Genomic DNA, 7,508 nt, shown 5'->3' on the forward strand with positions numbered 1-7,508 from the left:
CTGGGCAAATTTCCCTGCGGTCTGTTATTGAGCATACTGGCCAACTGCCCAACTTGTGTCTCAAGGTTTCGAATAGAGGATCTGGTCTCAGCCATAAATTGAGTCTGAGTATTAGTGAGGGTCAACAAGGCTGCTTGCAGTTCATTAGGCCTTTCAGGTTGAACTTGATTCATTGATTGTTGCGGCCTAGGCTGTTGTGATGATGAAGCTTGATACATGGGTGGCTGAGGCATGTTATTATGAAATTGGCCCTGAAACTGAGGTTGTTGGCCTTGATTATTCTTCCAAGAGAAATTGGGATGATTTCGCCACCCAGGATTGTAAGTATTGGAGAATGGATTATTGAGTGGCCTTTGAAAGTTTCCCACCGCTTGAACTTGAGCATGTTCCATAGGAGTGTTATTATTCATACTGATAGGACACTGATCGACAGAATGAGAACCACCACACATTTCACACCTCACTGCCATCTGAACCGCATTAGCAGATACACTGCTCTGTTGTAACTGCTTTGTCAAAGAGGCTACTTGTGCTGTTAGAGCAGTGATTGCATCCAGCTCATGCACCCCAGCTACCTTTCTGACTCCTGATGTTCTTTCCTCAGATCACTGATGATTTTTTGTGGCCATGTCCTCTAGCAGCTCATAAGCACCAGTTGCACTCTTGCTCATAAAAGTGCCACCCGCTGCAGCATCAATAATGGTTATGGTTGTAGGACATAAACCATTGTAAAAATTCTGTACTAGCATCCACTGTTCAATGCCATGATGAGGACATCTTCTCAAGAGTTCCTTGAATCGTTCCCAAGCTTCATACAAAGACTCTCCATCATTCTGGCAAAAATTGTTGATCTCTCCCCTCAATTTAGCAGCTTTGGACGGGGGAAAGAATTTAGACAAAAATTTCTGAGCTAGATCTTGCCAGGTGACAATAGAGTTTGGTTGCAGCGAGTTCAGCCAACTTTTGGCTCTGTCCCTCAGAGAAAATGGGAAAAGCCTCAGCTTAATTGCATCGTCACTCAACCCATTATATCTGAAGGTTCCACACAACTCCAGAAAATTAGACAAATGGGTGTGAGGATCTTCAGAAGGCAACCCATTAAATTGCACAGAGGACTGCACCATTTGTAGAATAGCTGGCTTGATTTCAAAATTGTTAGCCTCTACAGCTGGTGGGCGTATACTATTTTGTACTCCCGTCAGAGTGGGCAGTACATAATCTCTCAGGCTCCTCTCAGCATTGTTCTGAGCCTGACCCCCTTGTACAACTCCAGGAATTAGAACATTCCTGCCATCCCCATCATTCTGTGCCATCTTCACAGATTTCTGGGCCTCCCTCTTGTTCTTTCTGATTTGCTTGCAAGATTTTTCAATCTCAGGATTCAAAGGAACAAGACTGTCTACTCCTCTTCTGCCACGCATATACCAAAATTCACCTGAGATAGACAAATTAAGCAACTAAACAGATTAGAAACAAGAGAAATTAAAATCAAATTAGAATAAAAATGAATTAGACTGATATTGATAATTGTTTTCAGTCCCCGGCAACGGCGCCAAAAACTTGTTGCGATAATTTTGCTATGCAAGTGCACACAGTCGCAATTTGTAATAAAATGGTAAAACCAAGTATCGTCCTCAAGGACTGATTTATCAATTACCAGTTGATTAATTTCTTGTTCTATTTGATGAATTAAAATTCTTGATTTTTGTAAACACAGCAAAAGAAACTATAAAGTGCAGAAACAATAATTGAAAATTAAATGGAATAACAACTAATAATAAAACTTTTAATTTAATCACTGAATAAACAAATAGGATATTTAATCTCATCAACAATCCTCCCTATTATTCCCTAATGCAAAGTATGGCCCCACCGTCTCGCGAAGCCGTTCCGCGAGGCCACCATCTCGCGAGGCCATCTCACGAGGCCCTCGTGTGGGCGAAGACCCACCGTCTCGCGAGGTCGTTCCGCGAGGCCACCATCTCGCGAGGCCATCTCGCAAGGCCATCTCGCGAGGCCCTTGTGTGGGCGAAGCCCCACCGTCTCGCGATGCCGTTCGGCGAGGCCACCATCTCGCAAGGCCATCTCGCGAGGCCCTCGTGTGGGCGAAGCTCCACCCTCTCGCGAGGCCATCCCGCGAGGCCACGTCTCGCGAGGCCATCCCGCAAGGCCCTCGCATAGGTGGAGCCCCATCGTCTCGCGAGGCCATCCCGCGAGGCCACGTCTCGCGAGGCCATCCCACGAGGCCCTCGCGTGGGCGAGACCCCACCGTCTCGCGAGGCCATCCCGCGAGGCCCTCGCATGGGCGAGACCCCACCGTATCGTTGGGCCCTTAGGCCATTCCAACCGCGAGAGGCCGAGGGAGGCCACGAGGCCATCAAACAGGCGAGGCCATCAAATGGGCAAGGCCGTCCCATTCCGCGAGGCCCTCCTGTCTCGTGAGGCCACCGATCCGCGAGGCCCTTGGGCCACTCCCACCATGCCCATGTGCGGGGCCAAGAGGGGCTGCGAGGCCGTCTATGGCGCCCCATGCGCGAGGCCAAGAGGGGCTGCGAGGCCGTCTATGGCGCCCCGTGCGCGAGGCCAAGAGAGGCTGCGAGACCGTTCATGGCGCCCCATGCGCGAGGCCGAGGGAGGCTGCGAGGCCGTCAATGGCGCCCCATGCGCGAGGCCGCGCAAGGTCCCACACGCGCACGCCCCGGGAAGTCCATCAGCCCATCATCTTCTCAGGAGGCCGACACCCCGTGACTTGACACGTAGAGGCCCAAGACCCCTACTCAATGCCACGGCCAGTACGGGCACCAAGGATCCCCTTTTTCATACCTCGAAGTCCCTATGCTTAGGAGATCCAGTACGAGTCGAATGAGACATATTTGTACGACCAAGTACTAAGTACGGATACCAGTGCCAGTGAGACTGCTGGGGTAAGGATCATGGTCCGTACGTCTACGGCCATAAGTCAGAACCGACACCACTACCACCTGCGCCAATACGCCTGCCACCACACATCAGACATGGGTACAGACAAGTAGTGGAGACATCCTCCTGACACCTGCTCCTGTACGGGATGTACAACCACAACCTCTGAAGCCACTCCCCTAATACAGTACGTTTGTACCACTTGGTCCCCTGGACCACTATGTACCTAAGGCCATTAGAGCCTACTATAAAATGAATTCCAAGGCCACCTGAAAGGGGGTTGGAAATTTGACTGTAACAGAGGCATTAGTGTGAATGAGATACTGAATTCTCCATTGTTCTTAGATTATTGTTCTTGAGTTATTGTTCAAGTTTTCATAGCTTTCCAATTAGCGATTCTAATTTGATAATTTTTCCAACTTAACTTCGTTGACGAGTTCTCACCGTCAACACATACTATGAATTATAAACTCAACCTAAGTGACAATTTCCTATATTTCTATGGTAAATTGAACCACAAAGGTAGCATTAATCTCGACAATTTAATAAACAGTTACACAATTAATTCAGATACTCTCGTTCTAAATTAGAATTATGTCCAATATAACCACATCAGATTTAAATCTCACTTCTCAGATTTTGACTTAAAAACATATGTATATGACTATAGATGGCCAATCAATAATCAATCTATAAGAACAGGTTATATGGAATTGAAGAAGATTGAAGAAGAAGAAAATTGAAATTGCATTAGTTCATAACAGGGTTTCAAGTGATTCAATTAAACATCCTAAACAGAAAATTAGTTCATAATCATAATGCTAATCACAACAAAAATTAAAGATAACATCAGGAAGAAGAAGAAAAACATGTAAAATACTCCAAGTCTCAGCCTTCAAAACCAGAGCTCATCCACGTCCGTACGTATATTTTCTCTTCTCTTTTTCGCCATATTAAAACCTAGGACTCAATTTTTTAAGAGGCGGGCCGCGACTCTATGTGCACCATGCCGCGGCCCGTGTCAAAATTTTTGGGCGAAATGCTCTTTCCATGCCGCGGCTTGCGTCGAAGAATTCTGGGCGAAATGCCCATCAATGCCGCGGCTCTCTCTAGCCATGCCGCGGCCCGAAGATCTCCTTCAAAACAGTGGTTCAGTTTCACCACCATGCCGCGGCTCTATGTTGCTCATGCCGTGGCTCTTAAGGGATTTCTCAATTTTTCAAGTTTTCATCCCAAAAATTTACCAACACTTCCAAATTATGTTGAGATCCATTCTTTCTCGAAATATGATGAAAAACTTGGTTATTTCTTCCCTTTCGTTGACATTTTTTTCGAAGTGCTCAATTCTTCCTGATATTCACAAAGATAGACAAACAACGCATAAAATCGCACTAAATGAAAGAAAAACAAAATAAAAGACTACTAAAAACATCACCTAAACAAGACAAAATCTACACTCAACACCCGTAGTTGTCAAGGATCCTCTGCAAGGTGCCTCGGTGCTGGAGCTTTCTCGGGATGTCTTCTAAGACTACTTCTCGGGAAAAGGGAAGGAAAGAAAAACTAACGACATTGGAGGGTCCTCGGAGCCAGACACCTGGCGCCAGTGACACCACCGGACAAGATGAACACCATTGGAGATGATGAACATCATCAGAATCTAGAAATTTTCCAGATTTTGGTCGAAGGTCCAGGATAACGAAAAAATGCCTCAAGACATCCCAAAATGCCTAAACAGGCCATTTAGACCATTTTCGACGACAAATAAGGTCAAAACAACCTATAAAAATCTCGAAAAGAACTCCTAAACATGCATCCTAAGTCATCAACACATACAAAAAAAAGAGTCACAGTTCAAAGACACTAGAGATGAAGCGTCGGATGGTGTTGAATCGAGTGCGAACTCTGAAGATTTGCTTTTCAATTTACCCAGAAGTAAGAAGATTCATGCCAACATCCAGAGTGATGGAAGAATAAGAAAGGATGCAAAGCTAGAGAATGGTTTGGGAGGCTGAGAGAGGATGGAGAGTAGGAAACACAGGAAATTTGAAATGAGCTAAAGTAACGTTGGAGAGTTGGTTCCTGACCTTTTATATAACCAATGCTTGGGGGCAAAGTAAACTCACCCCGACTGATGGATTACCTAGGATAAAGGTACTCGAGAGTGATCCAAGGGCCAGGATCCTAAAGGGCGTGATCATGATCATTAGCATTGGAAAATGAAAACCTAGAGTACAGGCTCAAAGGACACCTAGGGTACGGAAAAGACGTTTCAGACCGTGGACCTGACCTTTCATTAATTGCACGGATTGATGGGTCCAACAATAGGGGCTCAGCATGTGGCAAGAAATCTTGTAGTGATGTTAGAAGAAGTTCAAACATTTCCATCTGAGGACTATTTGATTTCTCCCCAGTTTTAAGTCTCCACTGTCCGAGGGCGAATAGAGACTTGGGGGGCAAATGTTGTCTGTGTTTTCACCAAAGGACACGTGGCAATCCGAAACCGGTGCGGGTAAGGCACGTGCCGAAGAGGCATACCTTTTCAAGTGAGGCCACGCCTCAAGGGTCAGTCCTCGAAGGGTAGATGTCTCGGCTAAAGGCCGCAAACCTCGGATATAGGGCATGGACGTCTCCCTGAGGCCATGCCTTGAGGACTTGTTAGTAGTCCTCGGGCTCTTTACAAGTAGTTGCCTTTCAGGTCAAGGACTTTGTCCTTGGGACCTAGAAGGCTAGCCAGGTGTCAACTAGTGCAGGTTTGCAGCGTTGGAGGATCTTCTGATAACCTTTTTGGCGATCCATCCACAGTGTTGTCAATTGTACGACTCGACAATTTTCACTCCCATTACCCATTTGACAAGGAAATACGTGCGACATGCCCTGATAGTGCCAGGGGCATGTTCCCCATACAGTAGGTAACTTTCTGTAGTGGGCCCCACGTTTATCGCCTGAGCCGTGGTCTCCAGTCAATGCAAGTCAATGCATTAAAGTGGTATTAATACCCCCAATAACAGGGAGAATATGCATTAATGATAGATAGTTAGCATTAATGACCCCAACCTCATAAATAGGGCTGGGAGTCTCTTTGTAAAGGGTACACATTTTTTAGAGAAAGATAGCCTTGTACCTAGATCAATATAAACGTTGCCTCAGAAAACTTCATTGGAGATTGCCCCAGCAAGCTTCCAATCTCCTTAATACCAGAGACTCATAGACTAGGGCTCTTTTATAGCTTGAACCACGTAAAAATTATTGTGTTCTGGTTGTTTATTTCTTTAATCTCTCATCTTTAGGTTGATAGCAAAAAAAAGTAGTCAACAATATATATTTATATATATATATATAAAAGAGAAAAATGTTAGAATATAAATACACAAAATAAGGGATTTGTTTTTTTTTTTTTAAATTAGATATTTTTGTTTTTCCTTTAATTATTAATTAATAATCATACTTTTTTTTAAAAAAAAATGCTAATTAATAATCATAAATTTAAAAAAAGAAGAACAAAAAAAAATGCTCTTTCCCTTTTTCTTTTATAAAAATACAAACTTAGATAGATATTTTTGTTTCTTTAATCACAAATATTTAATAGAAGAATAAAAAAAAAGTGAAAAAAGAAGAAAATAGATAGAATGATTTAGACCAATTTTAGAGTGTCACATCACTTTCTTGGGGCTCAAATTAAAAACTTATTTTGAATTTAAGTTACATTAAATAAAATAATATACAAAATATTTTAGTAATTTTAAAATGTGATATTCATAATAGTTGTTATTTTATAAAATAATATATGTGAATTTTTTATTAATAATTATAAATACATTTATTTTTTTTAAGTTTTTAATAAAAAAATTAGATATTATTGTTTTTTAATTATTAATTAATAATCATAAATTTGAAATAGAAGAATAAAAAAAATGCACTTTATGTTTTTGTTCGTGCTTTTATGTCTTTCTAAATGTTTTTCGTTTTTTTAGAGCTTTTACGTTTTTCTATATTTTTTTTAAATTAGTTAGATATTTCTGTATTTTTAATTATATTTTTTATAACTAGATATTTTAGTTTTTTTTCTTTAATTAATAATCATAAATTTGAAAAAGAATTAAAAAATGTGAAAAAAAATGAGAAAATAGAAATAATTTTTTGAAGCAATTTTAGAATGCCACATCACCTCCTTAGACTCCTTGGAGCTCTCTTTTATATAAATACTAGGTGCAAGCAACGTACAATGTACGCTTGCTTAATTTTATTAAGTTTTTGTCATATAAATTTTTGATAAATAAACAATATGATATATAAAAGAATGACATAAACATATTAAAATAAAAATTAACTGAAACATTGTTTCAGATTTAAAAATAAAATAAAATAATATGATAATATTTTAGATCACAAACTACTCTAATTAATGTACAAAACATTTTATGGTATTATTCAAATCACACATCAATAATTGGAGAAGATGTTTTCTTATTCTTGATAAAAGAGAAATATTATTTTAATTTCTTATATAGTTACACAACTATACTATTTGTACACACACGATACTTACATATAATATATTTATAATGTTTGTTGTTATTTAATATGAA

At 41.0% G+C, this 7,508-nt stretch overlaps 1 non-coding gene across 1 annotated transcript; it reads left to right on the forward strand.

Moving 5' to 3' along the window:
* Window positions 1-759: 759 nt before the first annotated feature.
* On the forward strand, window positions 760-866 carry LOC133827711 (small nucleolar RNA R71). Its single transcript, XR_009890363.1, has one exon. It is a non-coding gene; the product is annotated as a small nucleolar RNA R71 (small nucleolar RNA).
* The last annotated feature ends 6,642 nt before the right edge of the window (window positions 867-7,508 follow it).

This window comes from Humulus lupulus, chromosome 3 (assembly GCF_963169125.1).
Source record: "Humulus lupulus chromosome 3, drHumLupu1.1, whole genome shotgun sequence".
In the NCBI taxonomy this organism is placed as follows: domain Eukaryota; kingdom Viridiplantae; phylum Streptophyta; class Magnoliopsida; order Rosales; family Cannabaceae; genus Humulus; species Humulus lupulus.